Here is a 25263-nt window from a genome sequence, read left to right as displayed (position 1 = left end):
AAAAAAAAAAAAAAAATCTGCAAATCCATTTGCTAACCAGCTGTACCTCTGTGCGAAATAGATAACAACCTGTGCAAGCCAGGGTTTGCTGTGAATCGGTGCTGATAGGCCTGAATCTCATAGCTTTTTTTAAATGCTAATGACAAGAAACATTTCCGAAGCCAAAACGCTCTTGTAGATCTGTCTTCCTCTATTATGACTGATATTTGCTTGTAAGTACATAGAACACTTGTTCCCTGTCCCTTATCTGCCGTGCTGCAGCATGCTGACCTACATACCATTCAGCACAATATGATGCACAAACATCTTCTATATAATTTTTCATTTTCGACTTAAAAACAGTAGAGGCAAAATAGGATTGCTGCGAATCTAACAAAGAGATGGCATTATTTCCAAATAAAAATGTGCATTTTTCCAAAGAATTTATTTGTCTAGCAGCATGAAGTTCATACATAGCAATGCTAGGGAAAGGGTGTTGAATTGCGATTAGAAGCAAAAGACTTAGGCAAAGAAACAAAACCCATCTTTTCCACTACCCAAGAATAATTAAACTAACTTATTTCTCACCAAAATTAAAAGTTCGGCTTTTGTGAACCGTGTCTTTGCAGTATCACAAAATTCGGCAAATAGAATAAGGTGGAGATATGCATAACAACAAAGGAATAAAGGTAGAAAGCGACACGGGTAGCTGTAGAGGGGGAGGAAATAATCTATTCTGCACCTTTCACTATCAGAGCACTCCAAACCATACTATTTATCTTTTTTAATTTCTTGCTGTTATGGCTGCCACTCTGTAGGTCCTCTCCACCACTGATTCCACACTTGGTTTGCCAGCAAAACTGTTTATAACTGCGGTGGAAACCCTAAGCTTGGTGGTTATCAGATGACCCCGCCTTCTTAATGTTCGCAAGACCATTGTAATTGCAAATACAGCCCAGCCACGTAAAAAGGAAGGCTGCATTTCTAGAACAGGGCACAAAGGAGACCAGCAGAGGCACTGGCAAGGTCAAAGGGTAAACAGGGTGACTGGCCAAATTGAAAACCCCTCATTAACTTGGAACACAGCTGGAAGTCTTTAGTCACATTGTCTCGCCTTTACCAACAGAAAAGGTGGCTTGTGAGTGCTCCGAGGTTTAATATTTAATGATCACATGTCTTTGTTTTCCAAGTTTGATGTGTCTAAAACAATTGGAAAATCCACAAGTAAGATTAAAATGGCTTGGGCTGTGGCCGAAATGACCTTCTTCCTTGCATAAGTAACTTACTTTGTTTTCTCATTATTTTGAGGAGTCCTGAGTCAGAATGCTGCAGCAAACCCTTTGCCACTGTTGTCCAATGTTAACAATGTTTTCAACATGAAGCACATATTTGCATTCCTGTTTTATGGTTCTCCAAAAGTGGAGCCACTCTTTACAAAGAGATAGTAATTATTTAAGTCCGTCCAGCTAGAAGTCTATTTTCCAAAAACCCATCTCAAAGATAAAATACATTTTCACACTTTTTGCAGTTTTACAGTTATTCTGCTTAATTGTTTGCACCAGCCAAATTTATCCATCAGTTGCCAGAAGCCTGCTTATTTGTGAGCAGCATTAATCCAGCATTTTATAATTTCTATGTGATACAGTAAACAAAATTCTGTAAAGAGTTGGAAACTCAGTGTTTTATGTCTGCTTCATAGTGAACTGGCTGTGTGACTTTGAACAAGTCACTTACCCTCTCTGAACCTGCTTACTTGGGTTTTGGAGGAGTTAAATGATAAGAGCTCTTCTGGCTGGGTTCTACGGTTGGCTCCTCGTATCTTTTTCATTTGGGACCGCTTACTCATCACTCTTGGCTCATGTTAATCGCTAAATACCATGGAACGGTTTTCTACATGCTTATTTCAGATGATACTGAAAGCTCCCCAAAAATCTTGTCTCTCAGGATTACCACAAATAAACTGAAGTGATAACCAGTGTCCACTCTACTAAACATTGCTAATGGCAATGTTATACTCCCACTTGAGTTCCACAGGTCTAACTTATTAATGGTCTATGCTAATGCAATTTCCAGAAAGTAAGCCGTTATTAAATTTTCTGGAATTTCAACACAGCAAAACAACATATAACTGCTTGATAAATTACTCAGAATAGATTCAGTAATTTGTGTAAGGGTGCCTAAATCCAGTTAATTTCTAATTTTCTTATATTTATGCCATTCAGAAATACACTGCTGGTCCAGGAGCAATATTTCCAAAACCCAAGTGAACTATTAATTTTGTTTGGGTTAAGCATAGAATGTTAACCATGTATAATATTCACAATTTGCCAGTTACTCTTCAATCCCTTCCAAGCAGTCTCTGCATTTTTTTCTAATATGACTGAGGTTTTGTGTGCATCTGTTTTTTATCTCAAATATAAGAAAAAAGATGGAGTTATTAAGCCATAGTTCCTAGTAAACACCAATTTAACATTAAATCTTTCATCGACTAGGCAATATGCATTCTTTACTGTTTTTAATGGCTTAGATGAAAATATAATAGTCAAACATCCTAAGTCTGCTTCTTTGGGTATCTATTTATAAAATACACTCAAAGGAAGGGCTCTACTTCCTCACTGTCATCACCACTTAACGGTAATCATCACAATGTTTAATTCAGTTTGATACTATGTTAGGCAGTATAGGTAGAATCATTTGTAAAGTTATAATCACTGCCCCATGAGAGATGAGAAGATGACAATAAGATGGATTCAGCCACACAGAACACAGATTATGAAATCTATGCATCAGGTAGAATTTCTATAAGGAATGTAGAAAAATAGTATATTTTAAAAGTTATGCGCTAGTAATATGCTTTAGGCTTCAACATACAATTATATACACCATACACCAATGTACAAACCATCAAATATGGCAAAATAGGTAAGAAACCTGACAACCACAAACAGAAGTTGACATGTCTATTAGGGGAAAATTAAAGAATTTCAGAAGTCCATAAAAAGCTAGGAAGACAATGAGATAACTTACTTTTAACCAAATTCCTTTATTTCTTTCTTTACTTAGTATTCATTGAGTTCTTACAGTGTGCCAAACAGCACCGTTTTGCTGAGTTCAATAATTCATGAGGGACGTAAAATGGTCAAAAAAGAAATCACATTGATTCCTAAAGCACTTTCATAACAAAATTTGCAAATCAAGTAAATGGATGATATATTGTTAATAAAATATTTCAAAACTTATTTTTTAAAATCAGAGAAAAATTTGAAAAGATATTACCTGAATTATCTTTTGATGCTATCACTGGAGACATTTTGGAGTTTTATTGTGGTCATTCTTTTGTTGCAAATAGACTATATGACCCATTGTATTTAACTTTGAGGGTGCCGTTAATCTGCTAACTCTAGATTATATGAAAATAGATGATCCAAATCACTGTCACATTGAATCCCCAATCTGACATTGAGTTGCTGGAAAGGTAACTAAGAGGAATATGTTCCAAGCAAGGCTAGCAAAATAAGTGTCATGGGCATGACTACTACAGGTGCATTTCCACATCATTTCCATTAGGTACCTGTAAGTCCACAGCTATCACTCCAAGTGATTTTAGGATCACTCTGCCCTCCCATAGAGACAGTTAAGAAGTGTCACCCAGGTTGATTAGTCTATAATAGTTGTTCATGTATCCCATTTGCCTGGGACAACACAGCTTATACCTTTTCTGGCATAATTATTGATAGCTTTCACTGACACTTTCAAAAAAAGACCCCAATTAGGGATGATTAATTACACAGGTCCCCTTACTATACAACAGGTTGTATATATACTACAGATTGTATATATACTACTATATAACCTATATCACATACCCTGAGCCCTGAATTAGAATACATTTGAATCCTGAGTCAATACCAGAAACCAACTGATAATGAGGCAAAGTTTTGCTGGAATTTATAATCCACCACTTCCATGAAATGGGCACAGTTTTTAAAGAAACCATCTGAATTGGCTACTCTGCCTGATTCATGGCTTGTGATTATACAACCTATCAAACCTATCAGAGACCTGGCCAAGATCCCCAGTCTCCCAAACGGCAAAGGCTTAAATAAATGAGACAAGTTGCATGATTTTAGAGCTCCAGGAATATCAAACCCTCTAGCAGACTTCGAGACTCTGGGGGCCGAGACAAAGAGCTTCTGTGGGCTGCTCATATTAAGTTTTCAAACAAAGAGAGGGGATAGATACTGAGGAAGGCACAGGAAATGAGCAGGATCTTGGGAGTCACTTCAAAGACTTCTCCAAGTAGTGAATTACACCAGTGTAGGAGAACCGTCTTGTCTCCAAGATGACGTTTATGGTGAAAGTGAGACAACAAGAGAGAAATGCCTGCAGTGCAATCTCTGTCTATTAATTGGGGCTGGAGCCAGGCATCCGCAGCCGTGGCCTTATCTTGCCCTTTGAGGTATCTCTGGCATCACGGGCCACTACAGGCCTCCGCCAGGACCAGAGATTCACAGTGGTTCACTTACTGTGCGTCAGCTCCCATCGCCAGGTGAGGGGCTGAGGCCTACGACACACTCACGGATACGCATAGAAAGCCAATTAGTTCATTTCAAACCCCTCAGCGCTGCTTCATGGTGATCTACAGCACAAACCAAACCTTTCCTCCACTTGCACCCATTGCCCTTACTAAAAATTCCCAGGATATAGCAAGTTCTACTGGCTTCTATGCAATCCTTGACTCTGCTCCAAACTTTTTAAAAACAAAATATCTTTACTAACCTGGGTAACTACTAGTACCTTTTACCTTCAGCCTTGTTTCTAAGAACCACTCAATAAAAACTGAAATGCCTGAGTCATCTAGTCAAACACCTTAATGGTTGGCCTAATTCTTTATATCTAGCTATTTATCACTGTGTAGATTTAAAGAAACCCAGAAAACAGACAAACGTCAGGCCAATGCATGTTTGTGGAGAAAAGCACACAGGTACCCAAGGAAGCAAGTAACATCCACACTTAACTATTTCTTCCTTTCCTAGTAACTTTCAATCCATCTTTATGTTCTTTTAACAGCAGCTAATTGGCTATGTCTACAGCCTAGATATTCTAAAGATCAGAGCCAGATCTTCCCATAAAAAAAATCTCCAACCAACAGTTGCTTCCAGCTGGATCTCTTGGACAAATAAAGTTAGATTTTAAGACAGAATTTGCAAGGAGATAGTACATCCTGCCAAGACCTGTACAGCATCTCAGGAAGTTTTTGCTCCATGGAAAATCCATCCGGGTGATCATAGAATACGAGATAAGAGAAGAATTTGAAATAAGTTTTTGTTCATTACATTTGTTTAAAAAACAGTTGATGCTTGCCAACACATTATTAGCAAGAATGGAAGTACTTAAATAAACATTCACAAGTTGCACCAAAGTATCTTGACTGTTTTTGCATTTCCAAATTTTAACTTGTCATGTTTGAAGTCATGACTTTAACACACTTGTGATTTTTTTTCCCATATTACACAGGCAAATTAAATAAATGTTGTGACTGTACCTAACAGAATGACTCCTATAAGCCTATCACACAGATGGACTCAAAAACTGTCACATAATTTGACATCGTCTGATAAGGAAATGGTTGTCTACAACATCCATCTATCTCTGACAAACAGAATGGTTTTCAAGTTGGAAAGAAGGAATATTAAAAAAAAACAAACAAAAAAAATCTGTGTCCTGCAATACAGACTCCATGGATACTTATATTCCTTAAGAAGGCTTGAGCCTGGGAACTTTCTCCCTTTATCAGCCAGCATAAAAGTTATTTCCAGAAGAAGTAAGGAACAATGGAAGACTTTCATTTACAAAAGAAAGTTTAATGGCACAGTCTGCAGGAACTTTTATTTATGCTGCACCTGGCATCATTTTTAACTATCTGTGGAACAGAGCTGCCTATGCCAGTGCCAGCAAGGAAATGTTTTTGTGTCTAACACACAAACTTTTGTCATGAACCTATGAACCCAGCAGCTCCCATCAGAAACAGTGTCTACCGGACTCTGGCAGAGACAGCACACCTGCCTTCAGGGTCTGCCTCTCAACTTCTGCTTGTATAGAAAGCTCTGTAACTTACGCCGTTTCACAACACAACTGACAAATCTCAGGGTTTCCTCAGGTAAAACCTCCTTTGAATTAGCCTTGCACTTAGCAGCTGGATAAAGCTGAATTGAGAAAATCTTTTCACTCATTGCATAGCTCCTCTTGGTTAAAAACATTTTGGAAATTTTAATTTTCAATCTCTAACTTCATCTAAAAGTATTATTTTTTCCTTTTCTTCTTTGAACCAAAGAAAATGTGATCCATGCATATAGGTTTGTCTTTAACAAGGAGAAGTCCAGTTGTTCAGCCAACCTGGTTCAACACAGGATTGAGAGTCCAGAAACTTGGTTTCTAGGACCAAATCAATTACATGCCAGTTCCTGGATTTCTTTGGACATGTTCTTTCATCTTTTTCTTCATCATAACAGCATAACATAAGAATCTTGGCTACCATCTTTCTGGATTCCCATTCTAGCTCTCAGATACATCCATGAGTCTCTAGGACAAGCCTAACTGTACCACATGAGTGCTTGAGTTAGACATGACAAGCATGTTTCAGATGCACTTAAAGAAAGTTGGAGCTTCAAAACCTTTAAGTTCTGACCATCAGCCCAGTAAATGTACAGACCTAATGATCAGATGCATCCAGGTAGGAAGTTAGCTTAGTGTTAGGACACAGTCTGACCATGATATCCAGTGGGAAGTTATATGCTTGTTTTACTCTCAAAGAAATGAAGATACTGTCGCTATCTGTGATGTAGCCTTCTAGGGTTCAAAACAAAGAAATTAACCTCTATTCAATTTTAAGTCAAGAAAAACAATCTTTATAAACATGAAATCTGGGCCAAGGATGTAGCTCGGTGGTACAGCACCTACCTGGCAACTATAAAGTCTCAAGTTCAATTCTCGATACAGAAGAAAAAAAAAAGAAAGAAAAAGAAATCTTAAGATTTCAAGAACCGGGGTGGGGATTTAGGTTGGCAGCACAAGCGCCTGCTTGGAAGGGAAAGGTAGTGAGTTTGATCCCCAGTACCAAAGAAAAAAAAAAAAAAAGATTTTAAGAATCACTTCTGGTTAAATATACCATATGGTAAGAGTTTAGAAACTAACCATAACAATTGTGAACCCAAATATTAAAATCACACCTTTTTCCTTATGATTTTCACCCTTTTAAAATCCAGTTTATTCTCCCATAGTAACAAGCCCATGATTTTAAAAATGGGAATCATAAACCTGCCCCTCTTCACTAAAATTAAAATCTCTCTTTCTCTCACACCCTCTTGTTTTTACCATGGAATCGCTTGCAGGATGCCCAGCTTTCCAACTGCTGCAGCCCAATCCAGGTCAGCCAAGAGCAAAACTGAATTTACCACAGGACACCGAACTGCCAGAGTGTCGCAGTAAAGGACACAGTTTCCGGTTCCAGAAAGCCTTCCTTACCTACAGAGGGACTGCTTGCAGGAGAGCTGCACATGTTCACTTCTGGGGTCCGTTTTCATCCATTCCAGTGGCTGCCAGCAGTCGTTCATTCCCAGCGGAGCCCGAGCATTTCCGGGCAGGTAGGCCACAGGCCGAGCATGCACAGCTTTCCTTTGTCACCGGAGCTGATAGTTATGCTCTGACTTTCCATGAAGCACACATTTAGTTGAAGCCAGGGCAGGGTGGGACAAAAAAGAGGTACACAGATGAATAGTTAGTTTTTATGTCCTGTAGGGACACCCTTGAAACATGTTAAAAATGTCAGTCAGGACAGCTGGTCAGCTGTCCTAGTCCATATTGGGGTTTTTAGGCTACTGTTATGCCCCAATATGCTTTGAACATTGCCAATATGCTTTCTCCACAGAAGCAGCAGTGTGTCCCCTTTGGTTTCTCAGCTCATCCCCAGCACTAGAATTTATAGTGTCACGTACATGGTAAAATGAAAAACCACATACTGTATCTCATGTGTCTGGCTAATGAAATGGGTCGGATCAACCTTGTACAATCAGGGACAGGAGCGATTGGCTTGGGTTGGGTTCATCTTGCAGACTGCAAAAGAATCAGCTGTCACCAGTGCCATGCGGCAGATGGACAGTTTGCATCCGATTTCTAGTCAGGCGCCAAACCCTTTAGACGCTTTGGCAGACTGAGCACCATCAGGCAGCAGCCTTTGATGTTCTGCAGATGGCTGTGGCAGCCATCTTGCCTCTGCATCCTGAGAGGCCTGCGTCTTACTCTCAGGCGGCGTTCACTCAGGCCTAGGCCCATGGTCAGTCAGAGAAATGGGCCATGACAGAGTCTGACAGGCTCTCATCGCCAGCCAGAACCTTCACCAGCTTCCACTTCCTACCTGCGGAGCAGCTACATGTTCTTTTGAAAAATTCTTAAATGTTTTTTAAATTCTTTTAAAAAGCAGATAGGAAGGGAGGAAAGAAGGAAGGAAGGAAAGGAGGGAGGCAGAGAGGGAGGGAGGGGAGAAGAACACATACAACTCTGGTCTGATTCCTCCTACTGAGATTTTTGGAGGTAAACATGCTCTGCTCTTCCCAAGCCCCTAGTCCAGTCTCTGGAAGCTAACCATTCTTCTTCCCTAGTAAGAGAGAGATTCCACATCCTGCCAGACCTTTCACGTACATCAACTACTGTGTAGACAGTGTGAGAATCAAACAAAATCAGGAGGGAAAAAAGATAAAAGAAAGAAAACTAAAGCATAGGTTGCTTCTGTTTGCCCTCTAGACCTTCTGAGGCAAATACCATAGTGCTTCCCAGGCCCCGGTCAATTTCAGACTCCTTCATTCCCTGGTATTGCCACCCAAAGTGGCAGCAAGCGGTAATTTCAGATAATCAGGATTGCCGTTTCAAAGGTTTTTATTGGGTGTCCATTTTAAGACACCCTCAGAGCTCTGCTTCATCTGGGTCTGACTTCCCCTAAGCTCTAAAGCTTCCTGATGGTGAGACTAATCTCATACAGCAAATAGCCCAGAGAGATCTGTCAAAAAGCTGAGCCTGAAGGTCTTCCAAATAGAGCCCTTGCACATTTGGTAGGAGTAGGTAGGAATTCTGACTGGCACAATTAGGAAGAAATCATGTAACTACACCACAAAGGCCAGGGCAGGACACTTCCACCAGAAGAGTAACAGGGAAATTTGTACTTCATTCCACACCCCCTGGATTGAGTGAGGCAGAGAGCGAGAAGTTTAGTGCAAGTGACTGACAAAAACTGAAAACAAACTCAGTGGAAATAAATTCAATAATGTGTGATTTCCAGCTACTCAAAAGTAATAGAAATATTTGGTAAAAATATATAGATATAAATTGCCAATTAATGCAAACTGGTTAAAGCCAGTAAATGGAAAAAAATAAAAAGTTAATTAGAGCTTTTTGAAGCTTTGTTATATATACATCATTTGCAGGTGCTACAAAAGTGAAAAATAACCATTATAATTACTAGTATTCAAAGATTCATATTTTTCCTGTGTAATTTATTTAGGATTATCAGTTTCCTTGTAGTTATACAAAAGCCCTGTCAAGGTGTTTCCCACGTGTTTGGCTCATGTAAAGTTCCAAAAACAAGCCAGAATGCTGTTGTGTTTCACCCAGTACAGGGAAGCTACTCTGAGGAGGGGGAGAAAAAACAGGCCAAGTTTTACCTGGATCTCTATCTTGGTTAAATTATCTTACATATGTTTTAATTTTTTTTCTTGTTCGCTCTGTCTTTATCTTTTTCTCTCTCTTTGTTAAAATACATCTGTGTTTGTTGACTGCCCCAGATTATATCTAAGTGAAGAGTGGGTGTACTAGCACCTGGTATAGTATATGTAGCTTAACAATACATATCATTACATTATTTACAGCTCATTTTGTGTTATTCAATAGTAAACTGCAAATTAACCCTTCAACAACTGGTCCAGGAAAATGGTCTGCTAGGCATGAGATATCCAATGAAGCTTTTTTTCCCCCACCATAATTGTTAAGAGTACATCTATAACTGTATTCATAAACATGGAAGTGTGTTCATTATGGCAAGGATGTCCACCCCAGCCTGCTAATTCCTCTCTCAGGAAATCTGTTTCATAATGATATTCCTTACTACAACACACTTGTACTTATGCTGATAACACAGGTTATAAAAGGGATTTAGGATGGGAGTCAATTAATGTACTGGCTCTTTAACCTCCTTTATTAGAGTACACTAGGCACCACGGGGACTGCATGCTATGCTGCTGGCAATAGAAAGACCCAAGTGATATCATTTCATGCCATCTCAGCCTGTCCTCAGTTCTCAGGACTACACATCATGACCTGACCTCATTAGGCACTGATTCAGCTGCAGGCAAAAACAGGGGGGGAGCAGGCGAATGTGGGCACCAAGAAAGAGCCTCTCTCACACCTGAGAAAGTGAAATGGCCATCACCCAGACCAACCCAGGGCCCCTGGTACGTTTTACTGATTTTTTAGGCAATGAAGTTCTGCTGACTGGGGGGGGGGACTGAAAAGCCAGGTTTGGGGAAATTGATGCCCAGAGAAGCATGAACTAGCCTAAAGCCACCCAGCCTGTAAGGAGCAAAACCAAAGCTAGAGAATTCAGAATTTTTGATTCCTAAAAGGGATTCCCAGCTCATCTCCTCCTCTTTCTCAATATTAAATGAGGGCATTTATTAATAAGAAATCATTAAAAATTGTACCTAGGAAAAGTAAAGGACTAGAAGTATAAATATGAATAAATTGGAAGGAAGAATGGCAAAATTTTACTCATAAACTGGATTGCAAGAAGGAAAGTACAAGTTTTAAGTAAGCTCTTAGCTAATAAGAAATTTGGTTTCTCTTTTTCTCCTCTAATTTACAAAATACACATGTTGGGCCAAAAGCAAACACATTCTTAATAATGTGAAGCTTTCTAAAAGACGGATACAGTATAATCTGAGGTGAGAAAGAATCCTATCCTACTTTACTATCCAAATGCTACTGCTAACCTTTAAAGAACCCAACAATGCCTTCTTGCTGAATTAATCAGTCTCAAGATTATCAGCAATTTAGCAACATTTTGTTGGTAATTAGTTTGATAAATTAAGATCTGTAATAGAAAACACGACATCCTATTGTTCCCGAAGTTTTATGCTGTTTTCTAAAAACAGCAGCTTTATTTTAAAATGTTCATTTCTATTGCATGGAGACAAACAACAAAACTCAAAGTTTGCCGAGTCTGGCGCCAGACAACAACTGCCTGCCCCAGATCCACTGGGCAAAATATCAAAGACTAGCCATTCATAATGCAAACTTCAAACATGTGGTTTAAAGTAATATCCAAATTCTAGGACTGTGGGCAATGGCTTCTGGACAGTGAGAAACCATCAGTGTAATTCCTTCGTGTTTCCTTCTTTTCTATAATCATTGAATAAATGAGCTGGTAGAGAAATACTATTAAAAATGGTGAAACAGAGAGATATTTCCATGTTAATCGAATGGTTCTGTGGGTATTAGGAGTGCAAAAATGGTAAATGAGGAGCCAAGCTCTTTTGCATCAAAACTGTCCACAAACAGGATGATTTCTTGGGGCTAATTTCCACTCCGGGGATAGTGAAAGTTATTTTAAATGACCAAAGCCATTTCATAAGGGTAAGAGCACATCGCCATGTCCACAAGGTCAGAACTGCTTATTCTCAGAGATTTGAAATGCCCCAGAAGCGCCAGTGATACAGTTCCCTCCCATTCAAATGAATGGAAATGAGAAAAGGTATCTCCCTCTGAAATACACTAAAAAATATAGCAATTACCTGATACAGATGTGGTGTTATAAACTCCTGTTCCAAAGCAGTCTGTTTCAACCATGATTTCCATTGCAGAAAACTGTACTAATAGAAACATCCCTATTAATCTGAATTTGAGATATTTCATACAATGTATATTACCTTTCTGCTGCCTGCAACCTTCTGCCAGGTTTTTTTTTTTCTTTTTAGGAGGTGCTTTGAGGGGACCATACTATGAGAACAATACACAGCTGCTGCTGTATAGAGATATCTAATTGTCAATATTGTAGAAATTCTACAGCTTATTACGTGCATTCAGTCTAATTCTGGGCAAATTGCCAGTCACTTCAGGGACAATCAAGTGAGCCACATTACACGTGGTACAGCATCACAGCTTTAAGATACCCGGCTGTTTTGCCTCTGGCCAGAGAATGTTTGTACCCATGCTACCGAGTGAAGGGGGGTAACCACAAATAAAATAAAATTTGTATTTTTTCAAGTGGGCTGCATTTCAAGCCCAGATGTTAGTAATGAAAGATTCAATTTAAGGATTTAAATTACAAATAAATAAAGTATGAAACAGATGTGATTTTTAAGGAAGTTCAAATTATCCAGGAAGAAAAATATCTCTGTGCATGACAAAGTAATAGGGATTGTCTTGAAGAGTCTGTTGAAAACAATCTGCTAAGCGCAATTCACCCTTAGGACAGGATTGGTTTGGAATGGGAAGGACTGGTGGAGCTTGTCATTAAACAAAAATTGTGTTTAATAAAACTTTATAACCGTGATTAATCCTATGAGGCCCTAAAGGAGTTTGCAGTTTCTGATAAACACATTTTCCTTGTTTGCAATGGTAATGATATTTCGAAGTGAATGGAATAAGAACAATAAAAAAAAAACTCTAAGGGTAGAAAAAAGAGGGTTTGGCAGGTATATAAAATTACAGAGACATGAAAGAGACACAGACCACCCATTAGGAAAGTGCACTGATGTGTGTGTGTGACACGTGTGCCATAGAAGGGCATAAATATGACTGAGAAACAAAGCTATGAGCAGGCAGTCATGGAGCACATCTTTATTTACACAGACAAGCTAATAAGGCTGTTTTATTCTAAGCTGATCATTAGGTTTGCCTATCAAAAAGATGACAGTGATATAAGACACAGTGTCTCATATTTGGAGACTATTCTATGAAAATGAAATCAGAAGGGACCATTCAGAGCTTCATTGTCCAGTACAGTAGCCATTAGTCACATGTATCTATTTAAATTTTAATTTTAATCAATTAAAATTAAATACATTTTAAATTCTATTTTCCATCATGCTAGTCACATTTCAAGTCCTGGACAGCCACATGTGGCTAGTGGCTACCCTAGTGGAAATGCAGATAAAGAACATTCCATCACCACAGAAAGGTACATGGACAGCGCTGCTCAAGAACAATGAAAGAGATAAGAGTTTGAGTTCTTTCCAGCCACTGGCCCTTGTACTACTTGGCTTCCCCTTATCACTCTGAATGTCTTGCACATCCATGTGTGCAGACACAAGTTTATATCCTGATATTCAAACAAGGATAACAAAAATGATTATTACACTAATCCTCTGAGGTCTTACAGGAAAACACATACATAAACCCAGCTCTGAGAGCCTGATCTCTCACGTGGTGGTCATTTGTCTCCAACAGGTGACTGAGGACAAATACCATCAGAGATTCCTTCTTGACGCGCAGGTCGACAGGTGCCAGAGCGCCAGCAACCATCCCCACCTAACCAAGCGCCACAAAGCTAAGTTATTTTGTAGCAACTTGGACCTTGGGTAACACAAACTTCAAAACAGACCTAGAATAGAAAAACTAGGTCACAGAAGTGTTACTTTTTTGACACACAAGCACCAACAATGTCATATAGTGGTGGAAATCTTATCTCTTGGGCATCTCCCCTAGTGCCAACCGAGCACCACACAAAGCCACCCTGGAAGAACAGCACAGCTTCTTTGTGCACAGGGCATCACCCACGTGCTCCGTGAACTTTTGCTGACTCCTTGGAACTGCCAGCAGCCATTTCACTTGGATTCTGGCTGTGACAAAAGCAGCACTGCCTCCCTGGCATCAGATGGAAAATGCAATTTTATGAAAACTCAAAAGTCAACATCTTTCAAAAGTCAAAACTTTCAATATGTGCCAAAGTAATTACTGAAAAACTTTCACAGGGACTTCAAATTCTGAGAGCACTTTCAAAATGTATACATTTTTCTCTGCAGTAAAATAGGTGCTTTTGTGTTATTTCCCACACAGACTTCCTTGATTCTGTTTACTGAATGATTTTCCTCTCACAAATTACATACAGTTCTTTCTCAAATGTTAAGGTAATGCAAATATTGAAGAAATCCTAGGATATTGGAGATAGATGGGACTCTAGAGATGGTCAAGCCCAAGGTTCCTGAATGAGGTCCACAAAACAAGTAGAGGATTCATGAAGGGGCAGCAGGGAGCGTGTGAATCTTACTGGATATCAAATTGGATATGGATGTTTTCTGAGAAAGTTCAAAGCTTCACTGACCAAATCATCACAGACCAAAGGAAAACCAGAACCATGGCTCCAACCCATTTTAAATAAGAAAACTGAGGCTCAGAAACAAAGCAACCTTCAAAAATCAAAATCCCACCAATTAGTCTATGACTCAGGTCAAGCTGAAAACTCTTCCCTGGAATCATAATTCACTGCAGTTTCCACTGCAGTAGGCTGCAAAGGGCATTTTTATTTTTTTTCCTTGTTTATGGGAAATCCACATGTCAAACTGAATCCAAAATTCTTACATTGCGGTAAGTCCAAAAACCCCCAGAAAATTATAATTGAATATTCTTGACTTCAAAGAAATATTCAGTTGTAGGTGTGTTGTATTTTGTGTTAGCACTACACAAACTCTCAAACAGCTACTTACATTGAGGAAAATTTGGAGAAATCAGTGCTGCTTAGGAAACCATTTTCTGCCTTTCTCCAAATTTTAGACCTATTAGAACCTACTACTGATTATTTTCTACAAACATATATGTTTTATTCTCAGTTAAATTCATTCAAAGTGTTCTGCTATACAGTGTGGATTTTGGATGTAGACAACGGTTACAGTGATACCTCGCTTGTTAAATGGCTGCAAGATTAAACTTCCCACTACTCCAACAGCAAAGTTCAAAAAACTCTGCCCAGTGAACTTCACTGAAAAACTTGTACCAAGGACATTGTATCCTACCACAGCACAAAGGGTGGTGCTTCACACCCAAATGCCGCTCTCACATAGGGCTCATGTTAGTGCAGTAAAATATGCATTATTGTTTTTCTTTTTCCCCCTACACTTTATTTGCTCAAAATATTATAACTCTGGCTCCAAAGCAAGCTAGTGATACCAGCAGTAAAGGTAAGAGGAAAACGGGGAAGACCACAATAGAGTTAAAGAAAGAAATTGTAAAATATATTAAAGTCCTAGAAAAATGAATTTATAAGTGTAATTTTGGGGCCTTAAAAACCAATTATCTGATTTTTCTGTTATTATGGGGAAAATATGTTTAGTTCTTGAACTTTTCAGTATTCAAACACAAATTTGGAACAAAGTTCAACCACTGAGTTATCGTACTAAGAAATGTATGTACGCTAACATTACTTGCTTACCAGCAAGTTTTAAAAGGTTAAGGAAAAAATTTTTTGGTTTTTAGCTAAAATTTTTAAAATACTTACTATGCATTATATATTCCACATCATAATGGTTTAAGGCCTCAATTAAAAACAAAGGCACTTAGTCTTGTTTCCACACGTTACCACAGAGCTTATCACATAAGTCTGTGACCTAGGATAAAACAATTAACCTTTCCAAATCTCAGCTTCCTCATTTATGCTATGGAGTTAAGAATATGAACTACCTCATAGAATTTTGATAAAATAAGCTCAAGGACTTCAAGAAGTATACAATGTAGACCAAGTGTTCAGTAAGAATTAGTCCACATATACAACAAATTTTACTTGCTATACTTGCTAAACATCAGACATTTTAAAGTGCATAAGAAAATCAGTAAACCCACTTCCATTGGTTACATGGTACACTCCACCCCAGGATGTATCCTCATCCTAGTATAACATTAGTTGTAAAAAGATTATTTACCAATGCAGGGAAGGATTTGAGATCAACCTGGGTTATCTAGGTGGTCCTTAAGCCAGTGGTAAATATCTTAATGAGATGTGGAGAAGAGCCACATGGAGGAAAAGGAGAAATCCAGGGAAGGACAGAGGCAGAGGTTAGGATTATGTAACCATGAGCCAAGGAATGCTTGGAGCTATAAGAATCTTGAGAAACCATTCTCCCCTAGAGGCTGGAGACAGACCAGGCCACCAAACTTTTAGACTTCCGGCCTTCAGTACTATGAAAGAATAAATTATTTTGTTATAAGCCACCAAGTTTGTGTTAATTTGTTACACCAGCCATGGGAAACTAATACATCCATTATGCCTTAAGGACAACTGTGTACACTGTTGATTAACACATAATCTATTGCAATATAAAACTGGATGATTTTTAACAGAGTTCACAAATACTAAAATACTCTATTTACATGTAATGAAACTAACAATATGGTCCTCAAAGGACACTCATCTCGTTGAGTGCTTCCATGACTTTTAGGTCTGCCTTTCTCTGGTGTGGCACCACAGTTAATGCTGCCCACAGAAAGGATGGGGTCACTTCAGAGACCCACCCTCTCTCTACTCCCCTGGTTCATGTTATCTTGTCCTTCCTCAAAGAGAACAGATTTAAGGGAAGGGTCTTTCTTGGCTTCACAACAAAGAGGGAAATGAATACAGTTGTCAAACTCAGGGATGAGTCCACCAATCAGATTTAGGCAGAGGCTGAGGAGAGAGTGGCCCAACAGAAACAAACATGGATTAACAGAACAAATGGAATGCTCTGCTTTTAAAAAAGGATTCAGAAAAATCAAAGACCTAGAAGAAAACTGTACATATAAGAAAAATAAACAGTTCTATTTCATTCTGTTACAAGTGAGTTTAATCATAACCTCTTCAGGACCTTTTGTGGCCTATAAAATGGCATTTCCCAATCAGAAGTCAGCAATGTCAACCCAAAAATCCACTCACCTGTTCTTCAATTGAAGTCAAAAACATAAAAATTTCTTTTCAGATGTGTGCTGAGGTAAACTCTTCTTAGTGAAAATAGTCAAGGCTGTCCTAATGATCACAGTGACCAAAGGATCGGCCAATCCCATCAGATCCCCTCAGATCCTCTTGATGGGCTCTGTACCCAGCTTCCATATTCTTCATTCCCAGGTTCTAATCACAACTGCAATCATCAGTTTCCATTACAGACGCTACTTTACCCCACTTACTGAGCCAGGAGTTTACAGCTGCTATCCTCCACCCTGGCCTCCCACCCACTCAGCAGTCATTAAACAATTACTTGCTCCATGTCACAGAGCATCTTTGAGCTTAGGCCTTTCTGAGTCATTGCTTAATGTCACATGACTACAAAGTAATATTCCCGAATCTCTACATCTAACCACTCTCAGTCATGTGTGTTTTAGATAGATAGATGACAGATAAATAAATAGATAAACAGATAGGTATTTGTCTTTACCATCAAATATTTGTCCGTTAGAAATAAATTTCATTTCAGAAATAGAAAAAAATCATACTAAACTAATAATCTCTGTGTTCAAAAACAACATAAGTAAAAAACTTAAATGGATTATCTTATACGGCTAACAAACTAGCTGTGGGAAACATTCCAAAAGAAGCATTTAAAACATTCTGAACAATGACAGCAGCTCCATAATTTGTATGTTTTTGTGGCTGAGAATTTACTACCAAATTTGGCTTCTTAAATCCCAGCCATACCAGATTATGAGTCATGATGTTAATCTGCAGACCAAATAGAAATGCTATTCTGAGGAAAATGGATTTGAAGTGTCTCTAAAAGTTCTTCATCTTCTGTCATATCAAAGAAAAAGAATAAATGAAATATTTTAGTCTTTTGCTTCTTGGTCAGTAAGAACCTTGTGGTTTCAAATGAGGAAGGAAACTACCAGCCGTTCCAAAATAGCAGAGGAGAAAGATATAAAGAGAACAGCAGCAGAAAGAGAATAAAATATACATTGGAGAGAATGTGGGAGAAGAGAAAAAGCTCTGGACCTTATCAGGAGTTCTGGGTTCAAATTCTGAGGTTCTGCTCTGCAAACTGTTTTAGCCTCTCAGACCCAACTTTTCTTACCTTTGTAATGGGCGTAATTACATTTGCAGGGTTTTGGAAATCAGTTGAGGTATGGTACATAAAATACTTTTGTAAACTGTAAGTAACAGAAAATTTTGGCTTTTTTTCATTGATGTTAAACAAAAATTAGCCATGTTTGAAGCTGTGTGGCCGTTCCAGCTTCCACTCCGACAGCATCACTTATCTGACAGAGAATTCCCCTTCTGTCCTCTCCTCATGTCCAGCACTGGCCTCTCTGCAGCACCCACCTTGGAGAGTTCGCTTTCTTCCCACGGTTCTCTGGACTTTTTAGATGCAGAAATGCGAGAATGGGGGGAAAAAGAGAAGGAAAAAAGCGAAAACAAATGTTAATGACAAAAAGCTGGTAAGAGGGATATAGAAATAGGAGAGAAGCAGTATTGTGTGTTGAAGATACAAGAATTCCTAACTGATCTGAAGAGAGAGGAGCTGGGACAACTCCAACATGTGAGGGTTGACTGAGAAGCTCTGCTGTGGACTGTGTATTCAGAGCCTATCACAGATTCCCAAAATTCAAATAGAGAATTCCTAATTACCTTTGGCTTTGAAAATGTGATTCTTGAACAAGATGTGGCTTCCGGACTGAGCCAGATGGGCCCCTGGATTTATAAGTGTTATAAACCATGGCTGGATGGATTGAGAAGTTTGAACTTATCAAGGTATAAACATGAATTATTTTATCTTTCTAGTAACTACCACCAATTGTGCTCTGCCAAACAAGTTCTCTACAAATATGTGGAATCCTTAATGACACCTCAGCCTAATTTCACAGGCTTTAAGTCACTTTTAGTTATGAAACAGCCCCATTTGGGTTACTGAGGTAACCCTTATTTCTGTTCAACTCTAGAGTTTTTCCCCTGGCTTATGGCAGTAGCACTGCTGCTCTGATCTCCTGTAGGTAATATTATCTGCTCTTTCTTTCCTGTGCTTCCCTATTCCCTGTGCTGTTGCTTCTTCTATTCCTTTTACAGATGCTGTGGCAGCTAGCTGTCTTCTTCATTGGTTAAAAGCATTTCTTTCCTGTTAGAGAATAGCCCTTTCCTGGGTTTCCCCATGCATCTCATGGTGCACCTCAGTGGTGCAGTTAGAGGTCTCTCCATCAGTCCTACCAAGACATTCATTCCTATGCACCCTACCACCCCCACTGCCTTGGTTTTTAATTTTTTCAAAAGCAACTGTATCTTCTACTGACTCCGAGCAGATGTTCTATAATGAGTCTCTTTGGCCCATACAAAAGAGGTTCCCACCCACTAGAGGCCTCCCTAAGCTCATCCATTCTCTGTATTTCCAGTTGGAGAACCTTTAAATGTGCTGACCCCTCTTCAGTAGCACTGTCAAAGAAGGAACTTGTTCCTCACTCCTTTCCTGCCAGTACTATAACACCCTCTCTCCAGTGTTTTATCCCACCCAGAGAGCAGTGGGTGCCCCCCGCCCAACAGATACTATTTTCTCTCTGTCTCTCTTAGCTCCTGGGAAAAACAAAAAAAAGGCTTGGTGAGTACTTGCCCACAGGAGAGATAAGTGTCTTGGTCCATCAGTGCTGCTGTAACAAAATACCAACAACTGGATGATTTAGAAATAATAAATCAGCCAGGGGTTTAACTCAGCAGCACAAGCACCTGCCTAGCAAGCGCAAGGTCATGAGTTCAATCTCTGATATAAAAAGAAAGAAAGAAGGAAAGAGAGAGAGAGAGAGAGAGAGAGAGAGAGAGAGAAAAGAAGAAAGGAAGGAAGGAAGGAAGGAAGGAAGGAAGGAAGGAAGGAAGGAAGGAAAGAAGGGAGGAAGGAAGGAAGGAAGGAAAGAAGGGAGGGAGGGAGGGAGGAAGGAAAGAAGGGAGGGAGGAAGGAAGGAAAGAAGGGAGGAAGGAAGGAAGGAAGGAAGGAAGGAAGGAAGGAAGGAAGGAAAGAAGGGAGGGAGGGAGGAAGGAAGGAAGGAAGGAAGGAAGGAAGGAAGGAAGGAAGGAAGGAAAAGCTAATAAATCATCAAGGATCCAGAAGATTAGTGTCTGGTGAAATCTACTTTCTTCCTCCAAGATGGCACTTTGTTGTCTACCTCCAGTATCAGAAGAGAGAAACACTGTGTCCACCCCTAGCAGAAAGTACAGAAGCAAGTTATGCTTGAGATCCTTTATGAAGCATTAATCCTTTCATGACAGCAGAGCCCTCATGACACTCACTTCCCAAAAGGCCTCAGCTCCAAACAGCATCACAATGAATAGTAAATTCTAGGGGCTGGAGATTTAGCTCAGCGGCATAAACGCCTGCCTTGCAAGCAGGCAGTCGTGAGTTCGATCCCCTGTACCGATTAAAAAAAAAAAAAAAAGAAGAAGAAACAAAAACAACGAATAGTGAATTCTAACATTCAAGTCACAGCCATGAGCTTCAGCAAAGTATAAAGGTTATGTGGCCCCTGAAGCAAGCCTGCCTGAGATCCAGCCTCAGTCTTACCATTTACTGACTGGTCATGCTGGTCATTGTCTGCTGTGGTTTAAATCATAGGTGCTCGGAGGTTCAGCTTTTGGAAAGTGATTTAATCATAGGAGCACTGCACTTACCTGTGGACAAGTTCAGAGCTAAATGTACTGTTAGGAGGTGAGGCTGGCTAGATGGAGAGTCAACTGGGGTCCTGACATGGAAAGATGCATCTCCCTCCTCAACTCCTTCCTCCCCTCCCTGCTTACTGACAGCCGCTGTGTGAACAGCTTTTCCTCCACAATGCTTTTTCTGCCCTGGAGCTAGCCGATCACTGACTGTAACTGTGAGCCAAAATAAACCTCTCCTCTTTAAATTGTAGGCAGCAGGTATTTGTCCCAGTGATGAGGAAAGGGACTAAGTCACTGTCCATGGCTTATCAGATCTGGATCCATTCTTTCATCCTTCTATCATGTATCCAAACTTTGTACCATATTTCAATATTACATTACCAAGTAGCTTACTGTTTTCTCCTATCTATAACTAGAAGAAAAGATTCAGAGACTCAGCTCTCTTGTTTCCAGCTACACCATCACTGAGCAGCAAAGGAAATCTATGGTTCCAATTTTCTAATTCTTGTGGCTTTCATGGCATCAGCCTGATGACACCCTTGAGCAGCACTAGTAGCAATCATGAGATTGAGCCCAATCCCCCCCGCCATCTGAATACCAACTAGCCTTGCCTTTATGGCTGCAGGGGCACCAAACAAGCCTTCCCATCTGCATGATTGACTGTGCCCTCCCAAAGTTCAGAGCACCAACCAACCATGTTATCTCCAGAGATCTGAGCATCTCAAAACTCTTTTAAGAATTAACTACTTGCTCTGCAGAGGCACCTTTGCCAGCCTCCCAGATTTTGGTGACACTCCTTTTCCCTTTCCAGTAGTTTCCAGAGATTCTTAATTAGTTGATCTTGGATAAGGCTTGAAATCAGAAATTTTAAATGCACCATTGTGCAGCCAAGATGAAAACCATTGCAATAAGGCATTTTACAAACAATGAGAAAAGTTTTATGCAGATGCATCTACCTGATATGATACTGGCTCTCTAAAACCATCAGCACATTTGCAAAATTGTTGATCACAGGTAAGGTGAGAGCAAGGATGGCTGTGTAATTAATTCTTGAAATCAGAAGTTAGCTATAGAAATCCCACATGCACAACACTAAATTCAGTACTACCCAGGACACAAAAAAGTAAAAGACATGATCCCTAATCATCAATTCATTTTAATTTAAAGGAATCAATACTAACAGTCACCAAAAAATTAAATAACTTTGCAGAGATAATAAGGAGGTAATTGGCATGAAAACACAAACTACAAGACTTTAAGTTAAAAATAATTCTCTAATGCTTCATGCATCACTGCAACAGGTGAACACATCTACCTCCACCTACAGGTCTCAGATTAGACTGCAGGTAATCCACACCAGGATCCACAGTCTCCAGGGGATTCTGAGAGGGAATTTTCAATAATAAATAGAAACATGGCTATGTATTCCATCCATTCCATTTTTCTTTAGGAAACAGTGCCCTACATCCAGGCACATGGCCCCCTCACCTTCACCCTCTCTCCTTACCTTGATTTGTGGGGTCTTTGCAGAAACTATCTTACTGGCTTTGCTACTGAACTGTTCCTTCAAGACTTAACCAAAATAACTGTACCAATCACAGCTGTAATCTCTGCCCTCACCTAATTGTTGCTAATCTTGTGTTCTACCAAACCCAGCTCAGGCCTCTCCCTGCCAGAACCCAGCCTTGCCTGTGTGCACCTCAACCCTACCTCCAAAACTCCCGGCACATCACCTTCATGACACATGAGCCAACAGCACCTAAGCTGCCCTCTCTTTGAAGTGGACTTCAGTCTGTATCTTGCAGTTTGGAACACAGCAGAGGATCTCTGAATTAACTGGCTAAAAGCAAGAAAGCACATTCAGTCACAGAAATGACCAAGTTATATCTCCTTCTTTTTGGAGAAGAAAGTGGAGTGAACAGATTCACACAACTCTAAATAACAACATGACACAGGAGTGCCTCATAAAACTTCTCACAAGTCTTCCCTCTACGTTTAACTTTGTAAGGGAAGCTGTGCTATTTTCATGCCCACTTTGTGACTGGAAAAACTGAGGCCCTAAAGGTAGGTTTGGAAGACTTAAGACCCTTCCAAAAGACTCCACTCATCAACTAGCACTTGTCTAGGTCCACATAGCCCAAGCAGAAATCAGCTGCACAAGCTTTGGAGAAAGTTTTGGTTGCACTCTTGGGTACAGAGGTGCCAAGACATCAGGAGAAAAAAGCACCCTTCTTTCTGACTGTTAGTCTTATAGCTTTCATAAGCATTAAATTAATTTTAAGATCTAGAGTCTCTCAATGGAATTACAGTCCTCTAACTCAGTTTCCAGTTACTTATTCTATATTAATAATCCTATTCTATGACTGGCCATTTGGAGAGAGAGGAGTTGATCTTATGAAATTTTAAAGTAAACCTGTTACATTCCCAGGAGGGCTCAGTATGACAGAACATATTACAAGAGATTGACAAGAAAATATTTGGGTAGCCGGACATTCTCTGCAGCAGCAATAAGATATTTAAATGACTTATTTGGAGTGAAATGATACTTCAAGAAAAGAATGACTGGCATAGAGAAATTTTTTCGGTGGGTAAGATATGCCTCAACTAAACATGTAGGGAAACCATACAAATCTAGTGGTGTTTGGTTTGTCTTCCTCATTTTGAGATTTCCATTAGAGAATTCTTTTCTCACATTACCATAGCACAGTTTCCCAAGGATGAAGCTCATTATAAACATGAAGGATTTAAAGCTTAGAAACATTAAAGTTCAGATTTTATGGGAGTTGTTTTTGTTTTTGTTTTTGTTTGTTTTGTTTTTAGAAACTTGAGGATCCTAGAGAGTTTTCGGGTCTTTCAAGCATAGCATTGTCTTAGTGGGTATGTTTAATAAATCACATAGCTCTGTGCAGACCCAACTGAGCTAGGTTTGATGCACAGGGGACCTTGGGAAGTCATTCTTCAAGGAAAGCAGAGGGTGTGGGCCTGTGAGGCACCTCCTGTAGCATTAATCACATTTTGCATTTTTATGAGCCCAAGAATTAGTTCCACAGATGCTAGTTTACTATAAAGACATTTGAGTTATTCCTGAAAGTCAATTAGAAGTTCAGAACTTCTCATGAACTATATTTTAATTCTTAGAAAGCTTCCATGGCATACAGAAGACACAGTAGATCCTCTGCTTCCTATCTCATTGTTCCTCATTGCACACACACATATACATAATTACACATAAACCCAGAGTGGCACATCTACGCCTTCACCCCACTCATCAGAGAGATGGCATGTGACCAGGAGTGGACCAATCAGAGACTTCCTCTGGGGTAATTCTAATTACAGCTAGTGAAGGAAGCCTTTTGCCCTTTAAGTCTCAGTTAAAATGATGCTAATGTATAGCTAATGATTATCATAATTTTTTGCAATGTGAAACAGCTGCTGTCTACCATAGGAAAGAATGAAACTAACACGATAGAGGCAAAGAAGAGAGAAGGAAAAGGAGATAGAGAGAGAGAGAGGGAAACAGTGAGAAGGAGGCAGAAGGGAGACAGACAGAGATGAGAGAGAGAGAGAGAGAAGGAGGGAGAGAGAGAGAGACAGAGAGACAGAGAGAGAGAGAGAGAAGGAGGGAGAGAGAGAGAGAGAGAGAGAGAGAGAGAGAGACAGAGAGAGAGAGAGAGAGAGAGAGAGAGAGAGCCCTGAGCCGTTACCCCTGATGTAGTCCCAGGTTCTAAAACTGTGAGTTCTTCTTCAAACTTTTGCTTCAGATTCTTTGAGTCCACTCAGCAACCTCCCAACATTTTTTTCCTTTTAACTTATTTTGATTTGATTCTTTTTTACTTAAAACTACAAGAATCAGATCTATAAACCAGGACAAAATATGTATTCTCATTTTTTAAATAGAAAATTTAAAGTGTCGAAAGGTTGTATGGCTTTGCCTTAACTGGATATAGTATTAGATTCTGACATTGTTGTTCTCTATCTGTAAACCAATATTTAGAACACTCCTCACCTGTAGCAGTGACTTTCAGAGATTTCTACAATTTGTGGCAAAAAATGCATTTCACATTGCAACCTGACATATATGTGTGTGGATGAAACAAAATTTCACATATTTCACATAATACTTGCCCTTATTAAGTGTGATGCACTTTTATTCTCTGTTCTATTTCATTCTTTCAAATGCTGTTTGCGACCCACTAAACTGATTTCACAAGTCACTAGTGAGTTCAAAATTGTAACTGTTTAAAAAATTGTACCGTAGCCCTTTTCACAATATATTGTTAATTGAATAATCCTTCTCCCAACTCCAAATTTCCCTCAGGTGAAACTCTAGAATATGTAGATTTACTTCTATATTCATTTTGGCTGGAGCGTATGTAAATTCCAAGTCATCCTTACTAGGAATGATTAGAAAAAGAGAGAACTGAGATATAAAAGAAAAAAGAGGGAAACTAGCAGCACCTAAAGGCGGATTTTGCCATCAAAGTGATGAACGGAATGGGCTCCGTAACATCAGCCTGGCCTTTAGTCACTTCTGATGTGTATCCATTTCCACTTAGGTACCTACATTAACGTGTAAGTTAAACAACTTACATATTAAACTGTAAAAGGCACCACAAGTTTAAAGTCCACACCAGTGTTTTTGGTTTTCC

At 39.4% G+C, this 25263-nt stretch overlaps 2 long non-coding RNA genes across 2 annotated transcripts in view; both read right to left on the bottom strand.

Moving 5' to 3' along the window:
- LOC134477831 (uncharacterized) overlaps window positions 1-9569 on the bottom strand; it is a 66998-nt gene extending 57429 nt beyond the window's left edge. The window contains exon 1 of the long non-coding RNA XR_010050068.1: window positions 7504-9569. This is a non-coding gene — a long non-coding RNA (uncharacterized LOC134477831). The remainder of the gene's footprint in view (window positions 1-7503) is intronic.
- Window positions 9570-17596: 8027 nt separating this feature from the next.
- LOC134477758 (uncharacterized) overlaps window positions 17597-25263 on the bottom strand; it is a 70443-nt gene continuing 62776 nt past the window's right edge. The window contains exon 3 of the long non-coding RNA XR_010049953.1: window positions 17597-18337. This is a non-coding gene — a long non-coding RNA (uncharacterized LOC134477758). The remainder of the gene's footprint in view (window positions 18338-25263) is intronic.

The sequence above is a fragment of the Cavia porcellus genome, unplaced genomic scaffold, assembly GCF_034190915.1.
Source record: "Cavia porcellus strain 051 isolate PalLab524CR breed Dunkin Hartley unplaced genomic scaffold, mCavPor4.1 scaffold_10, whole genome shotgun sequence".
Taxonomy (NCBI): domain Eukaryota; kingdom Metazoa; phylum Chordata; class Mammalia; order Rodentia; family Caviidae; genus Cavia; species Cavia porcellus.
Note: the sequence above shows the minus strand (reverse complement) of the source record. Positions and strands in the feature narration are given on the sequence as shown.